General features: G+C 49.7%; 1 protein-coding gene across 5 annotated transcripts in view; it reads left to right on the top strand.

The window, feature by feature from the left end:
• LOC126921973 (uncharacterized) overlaps positions 1-24,518 on the top strand; it is a 229,615-nt gene that overhangs the window by 107,296 nt on the left and 97,801 nt on the right. The gene's annotated exons all lie outside the window — the stretch shown is intronic.

Here is a 24,518-nt window from a genome sequence, read left to right as displayed (position 1 = left end):
ATTACGTACGAGCAGGGGAAGAAGATTAATCGACCGATTCGCGTAAGCGCGAACGTTTTAATCGCCGTCGGTGGAGATATCCGAGAACAAAATCATTTACCGCGATGTTGATCGAACCGCGTGAACGGAGAAAAAATAACGCTGACGGAGACACGAAATAAAAAGTAATTATCGACTGTGTCACTCTCGAGGCTCCGAACCCTTCTCTCCTCTCTCTCTCTGCACGACCGATCGGTTAAAACGAGAATCTCGGTTGAATGAGATGAAAAGCTTGAGAAAAAGCTCCGGTATACGGCTGTTGCTACTGCCTCTCCTCCGCTTTATCAGATATTTCGTCCGCTTCGAACCATCTGGCTCGAGTATTTACTTTCGATTTAATTTTTACTTTCTGTCGAGGATATTAGATGTATAAACAGAGAAACGCGTGGATAAATTGTAGGGTAGAAAATATATTTTAATACAGAAGTGTGAGTAGTAATTTGAGCTGGTTCAGATCCCCACGCGTGCGGCGTTACCCTATAACTGAAAACCCCGAAGCCAACGTCGCCTGTCTACTGTTTATGGTCTTTTATCTATACGCTGTGGATGGCTTCAGTGCTTGAGAAAACTAAAAAGACCAGATGTGGAGTTTTCTTAGAAGTGGTGACCACTTCAACATTTTCGATACCTCGCAACCTTCCTGTAACGTGCGTAGTATAAATTGTAGCCTGTTTCGCGTAGGAAAATCAACTTGCATCGTTTACCTGGAATTGTACCTGTAGAAAGAAACAGGTGACTCACATGGTGTCGCACGGTAGCTACTTCCGCTCGAAGATAGAGAATTCCAGCATGGTCAGCGTTTAGATACGATCTGTAACGGATGTAATAGAATCACGTAGACGATTCGCCGTCGAACTTGAATACTCGTGGACGCGCATCCACGTCCCGAAGGTCGCTACAAAACAGAGTAACGCGATCCTCGCAAAACAGCTCGTAACGTAGTTAGCGCGGCAGAGTCAACCCATTTGCCGCCGCTAATAACCCGGCCCGACTGAAACGCGAGCTACCAGTCGCAGGTACAGGTTAGCTCGTTCTACCTGCTGGTCTCGCGTGTTCTCACGTGCTTATCGCCCGTACACCGCGCTGGCTATCTGATCCGCCTACTGGACCTACCTCCGTCCTCCGATGCAGACGTCAGGCCCATCCGCTGCTATCTGACGGCTCGATGGAAGCTGGATCCATCGAATGGAGACTACGAAGGTGTTTGACGAAGCTGTCGTAATTCGAGGGTCTCGGGTGTTACCGAGGCGTCGAGTTAATGAAACTTTCTTAGCACGTCGAACGAGAATTTTGTAAGATGCGAAGCAGAACGTGAGAGGATGCGAGAATTCAGGGTTAGAGAATTTTCACCCAACGAGACGTGGAAAAATATTTATGGGCGTGTTGCGTGAATTGCCTGTACAGCGTGGGTGCAGTGGAAATGAAGGAAAGAGCTTGATAGAGTAGTGTTTGAACGCTTGTTAGCGAGCTACCGCGAGTCTACGAATCCACCTACTCCATTGCCCGTTTACCACGCATAAAGAGACACACATGAGATGGTCGCGCTAATTACCGGCGCATAGATCACGACAAACCTCGCCGTGTTTCTCTTGACCGAGTAACAAGTTAATTAGAAACAACGCCGCAAGTCTCCAACTTTGTATCGTTGCATCTAGCGCTTCTCGATAAGCTCATGGTACCATTAGCTTATATTATATACGGGGCAATAGTCGTGACTTTCGAAAAGCTTGAAACTTACACGAATTTAGGAGCGGTGCCCTAAGACAGCGGATGAAGAACATTTTTCTCAAGCTATCGCGGTCACTCGTATCGATAATACCACTCCGAATCGATAAGGCACTTCCAGCCTGCAGCTTATATGCGGCCGTTTTTCGACCATAACCGATAAGGCGAATCTTCCTCGATGAAGGGTAGATTACCTGAGGCAGAGGCAGAGGGAACTCGGTGGTCGTGCGAGTCGATAACGAAACGTCGCTCTCGACGTACGCGCGTTTTCCTAGGTGAAAGCGTAACCACGTTATGCCGTACGACACGCACGCTAATGGAGAAGCTAGACTCGCGAATTCAACCGGAATGTCTCCGGTCATCCAACAGCCTCGCCGAGCGATAGCTTCGAGATACACTTAAGGCTTAATTGAATTCCGACCACCGGCAACTTCGGACTCCACCCTTGGACCCGTGCTTGCCTAAATCACATTGCCATTTACGGGCAGGATGGGGCGAGGAAGGAGGAAGCGAACTCCCACGATCGATGAATGAAATCGTCGTTCGCCGGAACCGTCGTATAACGAAGATCGACGATCCTCACTTTTCCTCCCCCTGGCTGGCGAACTTGCGCGACCAGACCGCGGCGAATAGAGGAGTTCCCTGTTCTCCGTCAGGCGTGGTTGGCCTCGTGATCGGTGCAATTTACAATCGTACTCGAAAACGTACTAGAATTACCATCTTCCCTGGAGGAACGTGGGATTAGTTAAGATATTCGGTAGAACTGTCTGAAAGAGGATGGTTGGTATTGTTCGTGGAAAACCGTGAAGCCTGAAACGGAATAGGCCAGCGAGTACAGTGAAAGACGTCTTACTTTCGTCGTTTGCGACGTTCGTACAGAAGCAATTTCCTCAAATTTCTTTTCGGTGTCGCTTTTGCGTACGAAGATCGATGGAAGAGTGTCGTACGGCTATCGTTTCCCTTCATTCGATCTTCCCAATTCATCTACATGTACAGAGCCCCGAAGCTTACGGAAGGATCTCAAAGTATTGAAAGGAGACAGTCGAGAAACCCTTTGAAACACTGCAAAATTTTTTAATGTCTCAAGGGGTGGCGATTTGTCGAGAGCGGCGCGAAAGGAGTCGCGGTCACCCAGTCGCAGCTGCGTCGAGATAAAGAGAAGTGGTCGCGGTTACTTCCGCTTTACCCGCGCCACTGTAAACCACCGAGTAAACGTGTTGCTTTCATTGGCGCGATAAAAGGTTATACAACAAGCGGACCAGCGCGAAAAGGGGTGTCGGCATTGACTCCGGAGGAAAAGCACCAAGGGAGTTTCGCTCATTAGCGACGGCCGAGGAAAGAGAAGGTGAAAAGAAGTGAAAGGAGCGCGGCTGGCTTTTCTCGGCGTTGAATGCCGCGCGAAGGTGGCGCGAGTTAGAACGGCCGCGTCACTCTTCCAATCGACCTCGTGATTACTTATTAATTACAGAGCGAGAGCAACTAATCGTTCCGAAGATTCAAAGGGAAGCCCGGTACCGAAATTGGAAGTGGACGAGCGTTATTAGAAGATTCATTCTCGCGCGACCAGCCGGTGTGAGTCAGCAGGATATTTCAGGGACGAGGATAGTTTGCCAACGACATTCCGGTCTCACGCTCGGTTACCCTTCGACGATCTTGTCCGGCGCACAAGCGGACACTCTGTCGAAAACGAAAAGCTCGGCGAACTTAATTAATTAACGCTTCCGCGATGCATCGTTTTAACGAGGCGCGTGTCGAAGATAAATTCACCAAGTTTCGTTGAAAGTGGCACGGTGGTTCACAGGCGCTGAAAGAACCCGAGGCTATTATCCTTGGTTTCACGCTGGTTCGCCTATTAATTTCGATTAGTCGGCTCGGTAGCTTCCATTCTCCGACAGGGGAACGTATCGTGGATCGATATTTTTCTTCGTCCATTCGTTCTTCGATTTTTATCGCGTTACAAATCGAGGCGTGGTTATGGTATTCCCTTAACTGCAACTTTCCATCGTTGACCGATCATCGTCGATCTATAGTGCGATAAACACGACGTATCCGTGAAATGTAGGTATCTTCGGCAGCGGAACCACGCCACGGCCACTTTCTTCTTCCCCTTTTTCTACTTCTCTTAACGATGTTCAGCGAAAGAATAATACGAATCCCAGAAGGTTCCGCTTCACGATCCACCTTCTCCTTTTCTCGTTATCCCCGCGGCTTTTCCCTTTTTCTCCACCGCCCCGTTTCTCGTTCGCGCGGCACAGACTCGATTGTGTTTTTCCTGCAGCTGCCTCAGCCGAGAAACTGCCGGGTACTCTAATCGCGTTCCTCTGCAACGCCCTGTTTCACGTTCCATGCTCGATTATGCGAACGTCGCGTTTACGATTGCGGAAGATCCAAGTCTTGAGAAATTTTGTTTCCTTCCGCGCGGTGGTTTCCAAATGAGTCATCGTGTGTGTGCGTGTGTATGTGCATTCCGGTTTCTTAGTTCGCATAGGAAAAGAGGATCGAAGCTGTTTTTCAACGCGCGTCAAACGCGCGCGCTTCTAAATCTCACAAAGCGGCAACCGAAGGAACCGTCGTAGACCAACGCGAGGTGTCTCTTCCGAACGATAGCAACGTCTTGCTATAAAATCCGAAGCATCCTGCAAATATATCGCAGCGTCTTTGACGGTTCGAGCAGAAGAGGAGCGTTTCGAAGCAGCGGCTTTGAGCCGCGAGAATAAGAGGAACTCGCAGATTCTGACGTCGAGCGTGTTCACAGACTCGTCAAACGTTTTCTCGTCGCAGAATTTCCGCGTGACCTGTTTGCCTGTCTGCCCAGGAGGTCGCTCGCTTTGAATACAGTCTCCGGTGTGCGCGAGAGAAGAAATGGAAACGAAATGGAGACGAAATTTCATTTCGAGTAACGATAAACTCATTTCTTGCTTAGTTTTACGTCGTTGGCTAGTTTATCCCGCGGAGACGTCGTTGCGCGTTTCGTATCCTTGTCGAACCGTGACGTGATCGAGAGAGGAACAGCGAGATGCGCTGTAAAAGCAAAGCAAAGTGTTGGTTTACGTTCAGACGGTAAACACGGCTCGCCTTGGTCGAGACCAAGTTACACGTTACACGTTGCCGGGCTGAGGTGCCTAACAGAAACGAGCGAGTGCCATTCTTTGCGAGGACATTTCGTTGCATGACACTCGCCCGCCGTGAAACAGCCTATCAAACGTTTTACGACACGGCCCTCTGCCGTCAGGTATTGGCGCAATTACGCGTGCACGGTTTTGTCACCAAGCCAAAAGTCGATCGGCACAAAAATTGAATGGCACGGGATCCCAGGCTCGCGTCGCTTTACGACGCCAGATGAAATCGACGGGTAATTGATTCGCGAAAACCGAAGGCCAGTATCGCGAAGCTTTTCATTCTACTTTTACACGCCTCGGCTGCGAGATTTTGGTTCCATTGAGAAGAGATTCCTTTCGCGAAATCTCTTCTTTCAGAGCGAGCCTCGCCGCTTGTATGAAATCTCGGGAAAAGAGGCGGGGGAATAATTGATTCGGGAATAGTTGATAAAAATAGCTCGACGCGAGAGCTTTTCGCCGGCGGCAGAGCTCGATCCATTCAAATCGGCGCGGTAGCAGCGGCTGTAAAGCTCCGATAGGGAACAGACAGCGGAGTCGAGAGAGATCCGATGTCCACGAAAGGCGGCGAGATGCAAGTCCGATAAGTGAGAGACGCTTAGGCGAAGCGAAACGAGGATTATCCAAAGTCCTCCGTTGAGTCCCGTGGGATGCTCGCCTCCACCTTCCTACCTTCGCTTCGGGCCGTCTAGACGAAACGTGGTAGCGCGGTGGAAAGGGTGAAAAGGAACGAGCTGACCAGTCGAGAAACCAGTGATCCACTGTCGACACCTACTCGCTCGTACCAACCAACGAACCAAGTGGACGAAAAGTGGCTCGGAGATTCTGAAACGCGAACGTTCGTTGGGCTCTGGCGTTCGGGGGAGCGACCACCGAAAGCCGGATCCGGAAAGAGAAACGTACCGAAGGGAAAATAGAGAAAGAGAGAACGAGTTTCCCTGATAGATTACGCCGATACACCGACGCTCGTCGAATCGTTCTCCGAATAGAGATTCTCGGTTCTTTTTATTTGTCCAGCCTGCGCTCGTTCAACGCCTCGCTAATCCCGCAGTTCGTTTCGGCCGGAGACCGGCCGAGGGACAGCTGGATCGGACTACGCATTTCCGCGGATTAATCCGTCTAGACGTTTCTTCCGATCGTGCCATTGTCTCTTGCAAATTTCATACCCGATTCGTCGATTATTTATTGAAACGGACAAGTGGAGGTGCACTCTTTCCATCAACCTCGAATCCTCCATACCCTAACACAGAACTGCGTGTATCGTATACCACCTGTAGTGTTGCCACGAAACCACCCAAGTTTCCATTGTTTGGCAAATTCTCAGGAATGTTGTGAAATCGAATAAATCCGGTATTAACAAACAAATAGAAAATATAAACAAATAAAGGAGAGATGAAAAATACAAACAGACGAAATACAAAATAAATATCCAAAGCATACAATGAATATAGTATAGCCGTATGTTACCTATTTCTTCCAACCACGAACTTGAACATACTTTGAATTTGAAGCGTGACGTATTAATTAAATCATCATCGATTCGTCTATTGATCTCGCGATGAGATCAGATGCAGTACGTTATCGACAGGCAAAGCAAAGACGACGTGTCGAGAAGAAGCGATCGATGCCCTCGTTGTTACCCTGTTCGCTCTTTTCCGTGTTCTCGCTGTGTGCCACGATGTTCCCAGCTTTTTTCTACTCGCGGTGTATCCGTACGCCGAACGGAGAAGAAACCACGCGAGGAACTAGCAGAGCCGATCCTGCTGAGGCAGCATCTGCACTCTCGCCGCGTGAGCACCGCTCCTGTTAGCGCGACCGGCCTGAATTCACCACGTTGCAGATCGTCGAGTACAACCTCGAGATATCGTCGCGTCGCATCGAGTGTATCTCGTCGCCGCGACAACGATCCATCGCGGTAAAAACACACGTCCGTCCCGCGTCGTTCGTATTGTTTTTCCAGGCAACTCGCGATAATAACAATAATGAAACAGCAGCAAATTGTAGCAATTAAGAAGCGGGTTTCTACTTTACGAAGCTGCGCTTCAGAAAATTATGGCTCTTTAAATCGGAATATCCAACGGTTCGCAAAAAGTATTTCAACACTTGCCGATTGAAAAGTTTTATGTCCGTGTTGTATATGATTATGGAGAACCGTGATTCGCGGTGATGCCAACTGGACCAAGTAAATGGTCGATGACGAACGATCGTTGACGTTTTAACGACAGCGTGGTGCGAGCGAGCGGGCCACTTTTTGCCGGAACAAAGCCGGTACTTTTCGCGGTAATTGGAATGAATGGAAAGGTCGATAAAGCGACGGAAGATCGTCGCGGTGATTCGAACGAGATGAAAAAGGAAGCGGGTCGTGACTCGATTTATAGATTCGAAGGGAGAGGTCGGACGAAAAAAGCGGCTAAGATTCGCTTTAATTTCACCAGCTTCGAGAAACCGAATAATCGTCGCAACCAGCGAGACGGAGCTACGATCTCGATCGATCAATTAATTTCACGATGTACACCGACACGGCTGCGAGGTAGCCTCGACAACTCGGACTTCTTTCACCCGCGAAACACCTGTCCTCGAAAGCTGCAAGGATGCCATTACGTGAGTCCCGATGATGAACGTAACGCGTTCATTCTCGATTCGCTTTCGCTAAATTGTACGATGAGATTCGACGCACGTCGAACGCAGTCTTTGAATTTTGCAAAAAGCCTATCGCAAATCGATTACATCGCTCTCGTTTTGATGGAACGAATCAGAAAGTAATTCCATTAAGGTTCTTCACAGCCACGCGTTCATTTCGCAACAGCTTCAGGAGCGATAAAAACGATATCACGACGCTTGAAAGCCAATCCGCGGTGATCGGGAGTCGTTCATTGACAGGCTTCTCGCTACTTTTCCCCTTCCAAACAAGCACGAGTGTTTCTTCTAAAGCTTAGCTTTGACAAGTTTTCGCCGATGCTCGGAAATTTCTTCGTTTCTGAAACGCTGGCGTGAGTACAGCTTTTACTTTGCCCTGTTTATTTCAACCGAGAACAAACCCGAAGATACAAGACCTTTCAAGAGAAAGCTAAACGTACATTTTCCTCTATTTTATCCTTGGAAGCTTCTTGCACCGCCAATTTAGAAGTCCCGATATCGTTTCTTGGAAAAAGCTCGCGGGAATTTTACGCGAAGCATCGAAGAAACGAGATCTGCGATGGCATCCCGTTAAGCCGCCTAATATTTTGTCACGATCTCGTTTAATGGAAGTTTGAGAAAGGAATTAACCCGATTTCAAAGCCGCATATTCCGCGCCGAGGCAGTCTGAACGTCCACTAAACAAAACTCGTTTCCGAGTGGATGACGCGGCAACAACTTTTCATCAGCCTGTGCCCCTAACCGTACTTTTTCCATCGAGCTAAACTAATCTTTCGACTTTCAATTTTTCCTACACCAACAACAAGAGAAGATATATCGGTATCGCGTTCCTGTCGATCAACCCGCGGTAACAGCTCGGAGTAGTTAGCCATATTAGCGCCAAGTCGAATCACATTAAGAATTTTCTAACGTTACGGTTTCTCGCTACGAGATAATGTCAGGCGCGAGACTCATTTCGTACAATGTCTGACGTTATTAAAACTTATATTAGAAGGTTTCGGGCCATTAGCTAGGATCGTATAGACCTCGAGCTTGGCATTTGCCGAAAGTTCAGCAACGGGGCTGAAGCCTCAAAAGCATCCAAACCATCGCTTTATCCAACCCACGATCCTCGCGACAAACAAGCGTCGAAGGAGCAGTGTAAATTGGCTGCAGTTGGTTGACAAGAGACGAGAGGGGCCCGTGAAAATATTCGAGGACCTATTAGTCTACGGAGAGTCGGTCGATGGAGCGCGTCGCCGCGGTTTCGTACGCTGCCGCTCGAAAATAGGTTTCCAGCGAACCGATCCGATCGTTTAGGCAAGCGGCGCGCGCGACCCGGGCCTCGTTAGTTCCGGAGAATTCGTCTTTCTTCCGCGCAATTACGAGCTCGCCTTGGAACGCGGGCTATTACAAAGCCGGCTCGTTTAATTCCCGCGGATAAATCACCAACAGCCCCGAACCAGCTCGTTTCTTTCGGCCGTTCGGCATTTCGAGTCCCACCGCGCAAGGAACGTGCTGCTGAAAGCCATTGTCTCTCGTTCGTGCGTTGGAGAACAGAGGACAGAGCGGTCGATGGTGGCACGCTCGCCAGCCCTTGCCGAGAAAGTATATGGAGCGTAAGAGAAACGTAACTATTGGACGTTTTATTGTAAATCGTACTACTTGGTGCAACGTTCGATAAACTCTGGCGGCACGATCGGAACGACAAGTTCTCTGACCTCGTTCCAAAGTGTTTCGAATAAGCAACTGATAGCGTCAGACGTTCTCAGTTCGTTATTGGGCAAATCGGAAGGCAACTCGCAGGGGAATTCAATATTCTCTGAGTTGCTGCTAAAACTGCACGTCGCTTTGAAAATTCTTGGCATAAATTGTATGGATGAAAAGAAGGAACCAATCTTCGATCTCATCTGTGCGATTTTCTGCCGTCGTCTAATTTCTGAGCACTTTTCTCAGTTTCCACCGATTGGATAACATCTGGAAATAGCGTGCAGTTGACACGATCCGCAAACATCTCTTTCCCTGTACGTTATCGAGCCGCGACAGCAAGTCGTTCCACGCTGCTTCGTTTTGTTTTACGTCGCGTATCAACACGGTTCGATCGTCGTCGATACGTTCGATCCTCGAAAACCGATGCGATTCGCCTCGTGATTTATCTCCTTTTAACTTTGCTGTCGTGCCTTCGGTTAATTAATTCCATTATCAGGCCAAATCGTATGGAAGCGAGAGGATTTTGAAAAATAATCGGAGGAAAAGAAAACAGGAAACGTTTTTGGGGCTACGAATCGTCCCAACGGAATCAAAGATGGAACACGGTCGATCGGTCACGGTATCGATGGATCGCGGGACGCACGAACTTTGGAGGAAGGCCGAGGAAATTTATTACCACGCAGATAGCGTCGCGCGGCCTGAGAAACGGATTTCCAATAATTTTCCACAATCTCGTGGACGCTGGCAGGCAACGTCCGCGCCCGTGTCACGCGACCGACTCGATAGCTCGATTCCGTGAACGTGCACGCATTCGTCGAATCCGGGACGCTCGTCGATCGTAAAACCCTGATCGACGGTACGAACGGGGAAACTCGGCTCTTATGTCGTTTCCAATAACTTGTCGGAAACGCGCGCGATACTGGATCTGGATATTTACACGTTGGAAGTTGTACACGACTGGACATTTGTACCGTGAAGAAAGAAACTTTCGCAGCCGGAATTCGTCTGTCCGGATATAACAAGGATCTGGCGAAGCGATATCGGCCAACTTGTTTCGAACTTTTGACGTGACCGTTCGGACCCTGTCCGTTCCTCGGTCGGACGAGCTTTTCGACGAATCATGGAAAATTGGGTTGGCCCGAGTTTCCATCCATCGAACGCATGTTGTGTTCTCCGCTTCGGGACTGGATTAACGTCAGAGTCGAGCAACCCGTGCACTCGCTGCACTTCCGACGGCTGCCTGCAGCCGAATACGTATCGATGGAAACGTCGATCATCTTCCGTCTCGTTCCAAGTTACGCGCTCGCTATTTCGCGATGATGTATCCGAATTATTCCAAGGGACGGTGTTCGGATGCTTGGCAACTCTGGAAATTCAGCGAATTCTACTCGCGTTGTTTTCGTCGCGCTTTCGATCATCCGTGGAAACGGAAATTACGCGGTATTAGTGCGGTATATCCCGATAAGCAAGAACCAAAGGAATGGAAGGCGAACGAAGCGATTACCAGTGGCGGTGGGCAGACACCTCGGTCGATTTTCCAGCGATATCGGTTATTGCGATAATAGTCGTCGCTAATCCATCGATTATCGTTAGCGTGGCAATAACATTACCGGTTTGACAATAATTTGATATATCACCATTGGCGTATCCCCCAGGGGTGGCCAGAGCTTCCGATTCTACGCGCGCCATCCCCCTTAACCGCTAACAGACGGTCGACTCGATTGCTCGATATCGATCGGCACCGCATCAATATTACGCGCAAACAGGCTGCTCCGACTGTTGCCGAATTTATCTGCACGATTAATAAAGCGCTTAATCACGCGGCACCGATACGATATTATTGCCGGAAAATTGTTTCTCGGTGGCCGTACGGCAACGGACAATCCAAAGAAGTCGTCGCTAGGAACCGGTGCTAGAGAAGGTCGATGTCACGGCTCGATGAATCCTCGACGTTAGGATAACGTCGCATTATGCAATTACGTCGTTGCTCCGTGACAGCGATGCGCTCATTGCGTAACAACGATTATTCGAAACCGACGACATAGCGCAGCAGGAAAAATTCGTCGTATATTTTTGGAAACTTATTCTTGAATCGTATTTCCATAATTCCCCTTGTTATCTAGCTCTTTAGTCAAGTCCACGTGTTGGACGATCTCGCACGTGCGGTAACGTAAACTGCGTTGATAAATCTCGCGACGAGAATACGAAGCCTCGACGCTACGATACGACGTAAAAAGCAAACCGAAGGAACATCGGCTTTGAATCTCGGTTTATCAAATTCCGGCGAATGGGAGTAGATCACGGCAGACAGATGCCGGTTTTCCGTCGGCTCGATCGGTAATAAACTCCGGCTCTCTTTGCTCGCGGAGAGTTACTGCGCAACAAGGATATCCGTAATTTATCGGCGACTTTTGCGTACACCGGTGAGATTTGCGATCTTCATAAATCCGGCGTGGAAACAACGGGGCGGAAGATGAACGCACAGATATGGAGTACGGGCGTGCACGGCCTAGCCGGTGCAGCATCGATAAAAATACCCGGATATCCGAAAGGCGAGTCGAAGATCGATGGCGCGGCGGCTAACGCGGCACGACCGTGTCATCTGTTTCGGTGATTGGTTGCGCGGCGAAGAAATTTCATCGGAAAGCGAGAAACGAGAACGACCGCTGGGTTCGACGCGATACGATATATCGAGCGGAGACAATGGGACTCTGCTCGCGTCGGGAGATCGCGCGGCGGGCATCCACGAGAGGACGGACGCAGGAAGAGCGTGATAGAGCGTCGTGGCGAGAGAATAATGCAACGATGGCGTGATAGAACAGCGACGACGACAACTGGGAAGCGGTGGGTTGTCCGGGACGGGCGGAGAATGGAAAAATTTCTTGGCCCCGCATTATCATAGAGATAGCGGGAAAATTCAGCTGGGAAATAATAAAAAAGAATTAGAATGGGTGCCAAGCGCATTTCCATAATTCGATGACGAGACCTCGGAGAAACGCTCACCGCGTGGTGCTCGGCTAGCGGACCGAGTCTCGGCGAAGCTAGCTAACGATGAATAATGCTTCCGAATGCGAGAACCGTGACGTTCCCGGGAAACATCGAATCGCTTCGAATCGTTGTTACGACGTACTTCGTGTCGTGGCGCCGTACAGCTTCGGACGATGCTTTATCGTCCAGCGGAATAAACCCTTCAACGTGGAAGAATCGCGGAATAAAAGATACGCTCGCTTCGAACACCGACAGGAAGATTGCAGCTAGAATCGATGCATCTAACTTTCCACTTTGATAACCTATTAACTTCGACTGTGAATAGACGTGCCTTTGCAATCGCGAGAGGGAACATTTCTATGGAATACGGAAGAGGCACTCGTACGAGGTTGTAAAACAGAATAGACCGAACTGAGAGAGCGCAAACAGGTGAAAATTCCTGGGAAATAGGAAACGGGCGTGGAGGGATACTCGGCTGATAGGGGATCCTAGGAAATTAGATATCGAGGACAAAATGATCCTAGCTTCGGTGTCGAAGGTCGATTACGCCTAGGGTTACCCTCCGCGGATGGAAACCGCAAGCGAACAGATAGCTGTTGGGGGTCGGAATACGGTGACGATCGATCCTCCAACGACTCCTCGTGTCTCCGTAGAATCGCGTAGAATAGACGAACCACGCGTGTATATACTATATACACGAACCACCGTTGTCCGTGCTCTCGATCAAACCGATCTGACCGGGCAAATGAAATCTCTACAACGATATTTTTTTCCTTTTCTTTCTCGACGCGCCATTACCATCACCCTTCGTTCTACGCGTTCCGTAATGCACCTTTCGTGTCAAGCGAGAACCAGCGTCAAAGCGTCAAAGCGGCAAAGCAGGAGCGATCGAGTCCACGGTTCCATCGACGAAAATCACGCTTTCCATCTTCTTCTCGCGTCGCGGCCCATTGTGCACGGCAGAAAGGGCTCGCCATCGATGTACGAGCCTACCTGCTTCCCTTGGGATCGAAGAGGATCGAGATATTTATTCGCGATCAATAGCCGATCCCTCGGCAGAAGGGTTCCCTGGTCAAGGTTCCAGGGTATATCGGTTAGTCGACACACGGCCGGATTCGACGGTCCGCGCGTCGAATATAATCGCCGGCCGGAATCTACAGGATCTCTGACTTCAGGAGTAAATAGTGAAAGCTCGAAAAGGCGAGGAAGGGTGGCGAGGAAGGGTGACGCGGACCGGTGAGAGCCCGTTAACCAAGAGACGACCTAGGAATACTATACGTGAGTCGAATCACCGGATGAAGGGGATGAAAGGAGTTTCTCAGATAAAATCGGCACGTTCCACGGCAGGAACGAAGAAGGGCTCGAGGATCTCGTTACCCCTCGGCCGGCGACTCGCTCTCGAGATTCGGAAACGCTTCTTCGCCGAGACGGAGATGCTACAGACAGATACGCTGCGAGGGGACGGGGAACCGGCCGGAGCGTTGGAACCAGTGGCCAGAGTCCCCGTTACCGCCTCTACTCTCCCGGGAACATCTCCGATTCACGGCTGCGACCGCGCCGCGTCCGGTCACGTAACCAATTATTCAATAAATGGAATCCCGGCTCGCGGCCACCGAACCACCACCAACCGCACCGAATTATTTCGAATACGTTTTGGATTATACACGACTAATTGCTGGTGCACCGTCGAAGCGTTGAATTTTCAATCGCGAATTTGAATCTCTCAGATTATGCATTACGTATAGGGGACAACGAAAGAGAGACAGTGGAAATTGAATAGACCGATTAATCGGAGCTGGAAAACGTGTAAAAGAGAATAGAGGAGAAATGAGAACACCCCGGTCTGTTCTCTGTCCAGGAAGTAACGATGGCCCGCCTATCGGGCCGTGTAACCAGTCGTTTAATAGCTACCGCACGCGGAAGCGTATTATACAGCGTTGTTGTGTATTATGCGAGAAGGTCCAGCACAGAATACGCCAGCCTTTAAGCATTCAGAATTCCTGCACGAGGAGCGTGTATGCGCGTGTACGCCGCGCGCCTGACCGAACCGGCGAGCACGCGGAGGGTGGGCGATCGAAGAAGCAGGAAGAGGAACGGCGGGGAAAAGAAAGGGAGAGAGATCTGCACGCTCGCGAGGAAGTACGTATATGTAGAGCCCGAGCTCGTTAAGCACCACCGACTTCCATAACATTCTTCCATGGATATTCCATAAAGGAGCGCGGCGTATCGACTCCCTGCCGATGCTCCGTACACCGCAAGACCAGCGTCTTGCACCCCCATAGAAATCCATTCTGTCGCGAAACCGCGTAAAAATCGTAACGAGCCACTTCCGCGGAATCTGTTGAGGGCTTATTAACGATCGCGCGATAGTCGACGCGTTTATCTTTTACTGCTGCGCGCGCGTCGAGACGCATTCCCCTTAGAATCGTCGACTCTGTCGCGATTAGTACACGTGCGCGTTTTACATTCGCACGAACGCGAATGGTAGATTTTTTGGCGGCCTACCCCGCACACCTGCCGCTAAATATGGCGACGTGTACGCTGCGTGGAATGCGACGGAATTCCACTCACCGGAGGCTGGAGAGTACGCTGCGGCCTCGGAGGCCACAAAAATGTCGCACGCCAAACGCTTTAAAGTTCGATTTGTCGACCGAATCGCGGCTTTCACATCGTCGTTTCTGCTGTTATTTACAAACGAACGTTCCATCGTTACCCGTACGCTTTGGCGCTTTTGTGCAACGCTACGTGCGTTTTTCATTCTTTCTTTGCGCTCGTTAGTCCGCACAAAGACAACTTTGCCGTCCGAATAACTTGGCTAACATCATTCCCGGTATGGAGGTACGCAGAGGTTCCAAATGGCCAGATTTTTTTACCAGGGCAATTTTTCTACCTTTGTCCCTGTGGGCATTGTCAATTCGCTCATCCGGCTACATCATCTTCGATCGATTGGTTAACCATCGGAAAAATTGCACGAGGCGTCTGTAACGAACGGTGCACCTTATTCTACGATCAATGGGAATAAAATGGACGTGGAAAGGGACGCATTAGCCTATCAGGTTTACCCATCCGCTTACCTGTCTCACGATTCCTGTTTCCTTCCTACCATTTCTTTCCCATTCGCCATGAATCTTCTAGTTTACGACCACGGAATATTCTAATGTAATGGTTAGGCTTCGCGTTAGAAAGTTTATTTGCATAGAAATTTCAAATGAAACGCCGACCACGAAGGCGCCGTTCCAACTCTCTTCAGACTACCGGCCATTTCCTTGAACAGAGCACAGACTTGTAGGCTGATTATTAGGTTTGTCACGACGCACGTCGTACGGAGCAGCGGTCGCTACCGATCGGATCAAAGACGCCAGGCGTCGCGCCCACAGGACAGACAGCCGGCTTCCACTCGTTTGATCTTCACCGGCTGCGAACGGAAGCGTGGCATCGTGTCGACAAGCGTGTCCCTGGCATACGCGTTGGTAAACTGACCGTCTCGTTGACTTCTCCCACGCCAAGTAACACGATCAGCACAGCGTGGCACGCGTCCACCATGTTATTTCGACGAATCAAGGGGTCATGCGGATATTTTTCGGCTATGGTGTCGCGTGGCCTCAAGAGCGCAACGAATCGCGTAACACGCTCTTCAAACTGTCGTTGGAGGGTTTCGACCGAAAAGTGTGTGACGAATGCTCGTACCATGATCGTACAATACCATTTCGATCGAATACGAGCGACAGTCAAAGAAACCTACAACTATTTAACAGAAATAAAGAAGCAATTGCAGCGGTGGCAACCGTCGACGTATAATATCCGCGTAAGAGCTTGTGTACGACGTCAAATTATTGACAAGCGATTTCCAGGATGTCGATGAATAGCGGACAGAAAAAAAATGTCAGGAAATATTTGCCAAGCCTCTCCCAATGGGCGAAACGTGGATGCGACGGCGTGCATGGCGTTTGAGCACGTTCGAGCGATTGGCGCGAACGATTCGGTCGGTGCCAGATTCGATTAGTCGGTGACAATGAGCGCTGATGATCCCGCGTCTCGACGCGAATTGTCCTGGCACAATGGAAACGACCTTAGTGGCATGGGTTCGCTCGCGTGGCAAGGGTCTGGCGAGGGTTGAAATCGGGGGATGGTAACGCCACGGCCAGCCAGACCCCCATAAAAATCCGCAGCATATGTCCCTAGGCTCGAGGACTTCCTAGCCGGCCCCATGAAACCATTGTGAATCCACCTGATCTCCGGGATTGCACCGACCATACGTTGCCTCCTAACTGCTCCCTCTCCCCCTTTATCTCTCTTCCTCTCTCTCTCCCCGGGCATTGTCACTACAAATACGGCCAGATACGTGCACATGTGCTCGCATTATGCGCGCATAGGCGTGTATGTACCGTGCGCATCGTGCGACGTATGTACACGCGCCACGTCCGCGGGGGCAACTCCGATTTTCCAATTACCGGTCGCCGTATGACAATTGGGAAATCAATTGGCCGGAATGGAGGAATTTTTGTTTTCATCGGCCGCGATTAAACCGACAAAATAACCGGACCGTCCTGTGAAGAGCGGTCCGTCGAGTGGCCGATTAAAAGCGGAAACGAGCTCGAATCGGCCATGATATTTTTTGCACACGTTGCGTGAAATTACCACGGCGAATGGCGTTTCCACTACGATACGGGAAAATACGAAAAAATATCGTCCGACGATCCGACTGGTATCATCGAGGCACCTCTCCAAAGGGCAGCACCCATTATTATCCGCGCGTTTTATCATACGATGCGACAAAAACAGATCTTCACTTTTTGCCAACGTATGACACGAAATTTGCCACTAATAATGCGTACGCGATACCTTTTCAAAATTATTCATTGAACTTTCGACTGTTTTCCTAATAAGCCATTTAGTGGCCACGCGATATAAAATGATCCAAACCCCAAACATTTTTTTAACGTGCTTGTAATTTATAACTGCAAGAAAGTGTCTCGTATATCAGTGACTAGTAAAAAATCAGAGTTAGAGAATGGCAGGGCTAGACTTTTCTTCCTAAGCGAACGCAGTTACGTTTTTGCGATCGGTCTGGCTGCACAGCGAGTATGGAGAGCAGCGTGCGTGTGCACAGAAAGGGGAAACAGATGTCCTTTCGCACATTAACATGCATGACCGTGCCGGACCGATACCCCACTCGATCAATTGGCATAATTAATTGCTGGCGGCCACGGAGCCCGGGGTCGGCATGAGAACAACGAGCAGCGATCGTTCGAGCGGCAATAGGATAAGCCGGCGAGGGGATGGGATAATCTGAAATCGAGAAAAGCTTCCACTTATTTCGAATCCAGTGCTGTAACTAAATAATACTGCGCTCTAAAAAAATTGTCGTTACAATTAATAGCGCATCGACAGAAAAGCGTTCAGAAGATTTTCCGCTGTGTTTAAACGACCGCCTCACCCCTCAGCGAAGGGTAGCAGGTTGACTCTAAAAAAAGCTCTACAGCAATTTGTAACCGCGTCAGTCCGGTGGAACGTCCTGACAGCTATGTCGCAGCGCCGTAAAGGCAAGTATCGTTTCGACAGCTGGATACTGGCATGTTCGTCGAGGGTGAGTCTCGTCTCTCCGCGAGAACATTACTCGCATATGGCGACCGCTTCGCGTCACCTGCCGTTCTACTCCGCGGAAATCACGTGCGGGTCGATCATTTGAATAATTGATCGGCCATTCAGAACGGCCGGAACGCGCGTTCATTGATTTCGCTTAATGTTCCTGTTCAGATTGCGGCGGTCGCTTCCTCGGTGCCTCCTAAAGAATAGCCGCGTCTATGTACGGGGGTGTGTCCCGTGAAACGAGAAATATATTGCGAATGCCGATCCAACGGAATGGAGGGGAGAAAAGGAAAGAAACGGGGTCCTCGTGGAACGAGCTCGTTATTAATACATTATCGCGGCACGGTTGCCCGCTCGTCCGCGTCCGTTCGCTCGTTTTTTATCCCGCTTGGGCGCGTACATATTTCACGGAGCGTGGAGTTAGCTAGACGAAGGTCCGTCCATGGCCAAGACGAAAAATAAAGGAAGCAAAGCGGCGAGTTACGCTCTTATGAAATTTTTAACGAGCCCGCCGCCACCGGCGGAAAGTTGGATTATAGGTAACTAAGCGAAGACAATGATGAATGGGCGAGGAATCGATGAGCGGAATATTAATAGTAATGCGAGTCCGCATTGCGGTCGCGCGAGGAAACTTTCCTCCACGGATCCCGACGAAAGAATCTCGACGAACGCCGCTCTATCTTTCCGCACGCTATTATCGTCGCGCGTTTTTAATCGAACTCATCCTCGAATCGCCACTTCTCTTAATCGATTTGTCAGAGTTTGCCAACTTCGTGATGGCGGTTCTTGAGTTTTGACGAAGGCGTTGAAGAGCGATCGTATGCCGTCTGCTTGAGGAACAAGCGAATAGCGTTCATTCGGCTACGTATTTTAACGCGTTGGGTCTGCGTGGCAGAGTTAGAGTCAACACGACGATACACTGGAACGAATACTCTACGTTTGAGAAACGATGAGATTTAGAGGAATGAGAAAATTTTCCAAAATGACGAAAAAATACGATTCTGCTAGAAGTGCATTCAGCATATTATTTGGGAAGATAATAAACCACGGTCGGTGGTGCACTCGAAAATTGCCACGAGTGCGACGAATTCGGGCATAAATTATGCTCATCTAGTGCAAATAACAGCGGCTAATAAAGAGGAATGGATCGGAAAGTGGGCTAATTGGCCCAGATCCGCGGCAAAGAATCATGACCCAATTTCCTTGGCCAGTCGGGCAAAAAGATACGTGTCCTTCGCGGTCGAATCGCAATCCCGCGGGCAACGACGCTCTATTCCAAGAGATATAATTTCCGAGAAATTACTTGGGACACGTAGAGTGACGCGCGAGCGTGTCAAAAGATCGCGTGGAAAAGCAGGACGAGCTTGAAATGTCTGCGGGTGCAGAAATAGCCGGCCATCCAGCGAACGTCTCCGATGGCCAATGCATTATGACGTCTTTTCTCCGCTCGTAGAATATTCAATCGAGTCGGAACGTCATAGACGCCGTATTCGTCACGGCTTATGACGCACCGGATCAATGCAGGGCATAAATGGTCGAGTCGTGGAACAAACGTGGTTCGAGCGATGTTTTTCGCATAAACTTAGACGTGATTTACATCGAACACGATAAAGCCGAGGCTGGGTTCGAACGAACCTTTACCTTTCCACGAAACCAACAGCATCGAACGAATATCAAAGTTCAAGCGGATAGAAATACGAATCTCTAGAAATTCGACATTTACTCTTGCGATGAGCGAACTGGAAATACAGATGAAAGATCACGGGGGAAAATCACGCGTTCCTGACGAAGCGAGCAACTTAAACGTCCTTAAACGAGGATCAAAGGCAGCTTCCCTTGATGACAAAGTAGAGGCCAGATATGGTTAATGAGATTTCGAAGGTTTATTTGCGCGGGTTGCCTCGTTCCAAAGTTTTCGGCCATTTCGATGTAACGTAGTGGCATATTTCGAATCGACGAACACGAATCGAGGGAACGTACAAGGGAAACGGGGAAGAACTTATCAAGAAAGAACTAAGAAGTCGCATGATCGCTGAGGGCTTAACGAGTCTTAGTTTAGACGAGGGAAAAAGGGCGCGGAGAAGAGGAAAACCGAGAAACTTCGTGTCGTTGGAAGGGACGAACCGTCGGTTCCTCGACGTAACAGCGGGCTGTGTTCTCGTTAACTGCACGCGATTCCTTTTCCTCGAATCGCCTATCTCTCTGAAATCGACGTTCACCGTTTCGCCTCTTTGGTTTCAGTTGGAGCTACCGCCGCTCGAATAATTGCCAGCTATTACCGCGAATCGCCGATAAACCCGGCTCCGAACCATAGAATCGAAGTTATTGCGGTTATCAGCGTTTTGCGAGGATTAAGGGCGACGACAATGAGAGAATGTCGATGTTACTGGGTTAGCGAGGCGTCGCATTTATTTGCACGTGGCGTTTATTTGCACGCCGCTCCGGGCAAACAGAGCAGGAACGCGTCGAGAAACGAGACGATACCTTCCGCGCGACACGTTACACTCCGTATTTAGATATCGTTAGAACAAGTTGTCAGAACCAGTTCCTAAGATCCACGTAGGTGGGCCAGGAACGAGCGTAGTGGCTCGAACCAGTGGTCCTAGAACGACGAACGCTTGGCAACACTGACTCAGCAGGTAGATTCGACAAAGTACCTTTTGTCTACGCTCGTGCGTTCGTCGTGTTCCTCGGAATCCTCTTCGGAGCGACTCTATCGCTTCGAGGATGAGAACGAGATGCTTTCGAGAGAATTTTGCCGTGTACCACTAATCGACCGAGGAAAAGAATGTACAAACGCCTAAACGCTTGACCAAGTGTTTCTCGTTAGTAGACGTGGAAGTAGCATTCTTAGATCGAAACATCTTTCTTATTGACACGCGTCAGGAATTCTCGATTGCACGTGGAACAATGCCACTCCGTGTTCCTGCTGCCACGATGACAGGTCGAAAGACACGAAACTAAAGGCGTTTGTCTATACGTTTCATCCGGATAATCGCGCGTGTCTTTTTTCCGCGCGATATCAAGAATCCGAGACATTGTCTGGGTCGTCGCACCACGTCGTAGAACGAGGATTAGCTGGTCTTTCTTACGGTTTTATACTTGCCACAGAAACCAACGTCCGTATCCAAGCTTCGGAGCTGCGACGCGGTTTTATTGGCTCGGTGGCACACGGAAAAACAATCGAGTGCCACGCGCGGAAAACTTGGCTCGTCTTAACTGCCAAGAGCCAGCGCGCTTCCTCGCCGCTTTTACCCAGTCTCCGACTCCTGGCAGACACCTCTTTTGTTCCTCATTCCCGGAGATTCTTTTTCCGACAGTGCTTCGACAATAGAAATCGCGCGAGGTCGCGACCGCTAGGCCGTTTCTTCGATGTAGACGGTCCGCGTCGTACTCTTCCAAAATCTGCTCCCGTTTCGTCGCGTTCCAGGATCTTTCCCTTTCCTTCTCCGCGTTTCTTTGTTTCCACCGATGCAATCCGGTCAATCAAACCGAAGCGAGAGAAACCGTCGTTCTGTGTAACTTTACTCGTCTTTGGATTTCGTTCGCTGGATAAATGATAATAACTTGAGAGAGAAGCGGAACAAAGATTTAAGGAAACTTTGTGGACATAATAGAAGGAGGTTCTAATCAATTATTTCTGACTCCTTCTGACTGATCGGAAGCTGATCGAGCAGCAAGGGAGGATTGATAGTGTGGCAAGTTATTAGGTCAGAACGAAAGTTCTAGCTGATTGGTTTTTGATGTTAACGGAAACGAGCTTGCGTAAATGAGAAGCAATTAATCATCGACATCGGCTTCCTGTTTTCCTGTAATATCGCTTTTTCACCGACTTTTTGGCTCCGCTTTGCCGAGAAAAACTTCACCAACATCGCAAAGTACTTCCACGCAAAGAAACATCAACTTTCGCTCTCCGAGATGCTGAGAATTAGTTGCCATTACTTTTCCATTTATCCCCGCGTTGTTTTCTCGTCGTATGCCGTATCAATTACTTTCAACCATAAAAATGTCTCCACGCATCGCTTGCGATTTTCTTTACACGTGGCTCGATCAAACGCGTGCAAAATCGAACGATAGCGGCCAGATGAAAGCACCTGTGTTTTGAGAATATTCGCGACTCGTCGCGACGAAAGTTGCGTGGCTCGCAGTATTGTAACAAAAAAGGGGTTAACCTTGCACAGAGCGCGATTCGCCTTCGTCACTCGCGAACAAACCAACGTATATTTAAAGTCTTTGAAAAATGCATCGTGTCTCCCGAGATACTTTTGTATGTCGGCAATTCCCGTGTTGCGATATTTACGCAAAATCCGATTACAACTGAAGTTCGCTTGTATATTCTTAGATGTTTCAGGTAATCGTATTCTCGCCTGCTTTCTATGCGCCAGGTATTAAGAATATTCTTGGTAAACGATCGATCTTCGTAGAAAGTTCTGGACGAAAGGTCGGATGGAATATTAAAGTTTCATTACGGTTGTCGATTCGTTTCCTTTCTTAATCGCCGCTGATTACGGATGCATGAATCGCGATACGTGGAAAGGTTATCTATCACCCACCGTATTCTCATCGGATCGATGCGATTCTCTTCTAAAATACCAAGCAGCTCGAAATAAAGTCGTATTCATACCGGAAACGTCAGGCGAGTCGAACGAGTTGTCCGCCAATCTTGCAAGATGACACGTTTCGTTACGGTCGCGAGCAATGCCATTTCGGGAATCCAAGCGAGCACGCGATCGATCGACGACCGACAGCGCTATATCCAGGCGAGAGCCCCCGGGACCACCTACGCGCGATGCGGAAGATCCATGTATTCGCGTCTCGTCGCTTATTTATTTCTGACCTGGTCACTGTTTAAAGAAACATTAACGATACTTGGATACGGAAAACCAGGCTGTGATCGATTCTTCCAGTATACGAGGAATGCTCTGTCAGCTGTCGGCTGGCAATTCCATTTTCCGCTACCTCGAAATCGATAAAACGTACGATGGAGCGTACGGGAGCGCGACGAAACGACAGCAAATACCGGGAACAGGTCGGAATTGGTCGTTGAGAGACGAGAGGTCGCGCGTATTTTTGAGAGCGTCGCGTCAGGGCTATCGCTGACGGATATTCGAAATAACGGCGTCGCGGCCAGCCTCCACGGAGTACATTTGGCCGCGACACGGCCGCATCGTGTCGTGTGACGCGCTTTACTCGACGCGTTCTGCGGTCAGGCCGGAGCCTAGCGTGGCCATTGTTCCTGTCCTCGTACGTCGTCAAAGCTTGTCAGCTTAATTATAGGCGGGCCACCGCGGACGAGCCGTTGTTCCAACGCGCGACACGCATGGCTCTCCCGTCATTGCGCGAACGATCTGCGATTGACGTGGCGCTCTCGCGATGAACATCGCGTCCGTCAAAATGCTTATTATTATTACGATTACGAAGGGCGACGCACGAATTAATCGGCACTCGGCCGCTCTGCTGGATCCGGGTACGAGCGATCAATTCGCAGCGACGATAGCGTCGATTTCCGTGAGACCAGCGAGATTCACGAGAATGACGCAACTAATCTTCCATGCGCGGCCGTTTATGGTTTCGAACGCTCGTTACAAAACGATGGAACGGGGCGTGACACACTTTGCCAGTTTCCAGGCTTGCGAAAGTTTCTTTCGAAGTCGCGCCAATCCCGACGAGTCAATAGGCTCGAAGAAAAGCGCCTTTCGTCGGCGTGTGTACGGCCAAGCATCGGTGAATCTTATCAAGATCGGCCCCGCGACGCTCAAAGGTACCGACTTAGAGGAACCACTTGGCGAAATGGTCGTTGGTCAAACAGAAGTCGACCCAGAAGAAGTCTGAAAAAGGGCCGAGTGAACTGGTTTAACCGGGTCACAGACCGACATACTCGCTTCAGCCGCAGCGCCATCCGACAACTTTCGAATCCAAAGTTTCCAATCCAACCCTGCCGTTAATTAACAGATCCACCTCCGATTCCAAGACAAACGTCGCGTGTGCTTACCGTGAAAGTGGTGGAAACTGTAGGATGGACTAATGGCGCGAGAGTTGGAGCGGAACAAAGCCCGGAACGAGTGGGAACTGCGAGCGATGTACGGTACCTGGTCCTTCCAGACGTTCTATTCAATCGTGAGAACTCGCGGAAATACGCGGTGTGCGCGTGACTCGCGCGTGTTCGCGTGGCGGTGTACACGAGGCGCTGATACTTTGTCGTAGGGGACGGAGCAAAGAGGAGGCGCACAAAACGTTGTCTCCAGTTTTAAACGCCTCACGGAATATATTTAGCCGGCACTGTCACTGGCAAACGACGGTGTGCGCCTGATCCCGCTTTGGGAGACAACTCGCGACGTTGTTGGCTTGTCTCCGAGAACGCGTACGCTCCAGCGGGCTTCTCGCTTTCGTCGACTCCGGATCTTCGTTGTAGTTAATTCGATCGTGCTTGTTTAGACTCATCCGATGTTTCGTCGTTTCATCGTTTCACCCATTTACGATCCGCCGACGCGACAACAAGGGATCACAAGAGTCAGGAAACAGACGGATGGACAGCGTCGTGTTCCTCGGGACTATTACTTAATAGATCGTTCAGCTGGCAGTCGGAAAGCAGATACGTTTACAAATCGCCCCGTCGCACGGAACACCGGTAATACATTATTCCCGATTCTCGGCCGACTGTCGTCGATCTCGCGGCACCCACGCAAATAGCTACGCCGCTGGACCAGTCGTTACAACGTTCATTACTAAATTGTA

This window comes from Bombus affinis, chromosome 11 (genome assembly GCF_024516045.1).
Source record: "Bombus affinis isolate iyBomAffi1 chromosome 11, iyBomAffi1.2, whole genome shotgun sequence".
NCBI classification, from domain to species: Eukaryota; Metazoa; Arthropoda; class Insecta; order Hymenoptera; family Apidae; genus Bombus; species Bombus affinis.
Note: the sequence above shows the minus strand (reverse complement) of the source record. Positions and strands in the feature narration are given on the sequence as shown.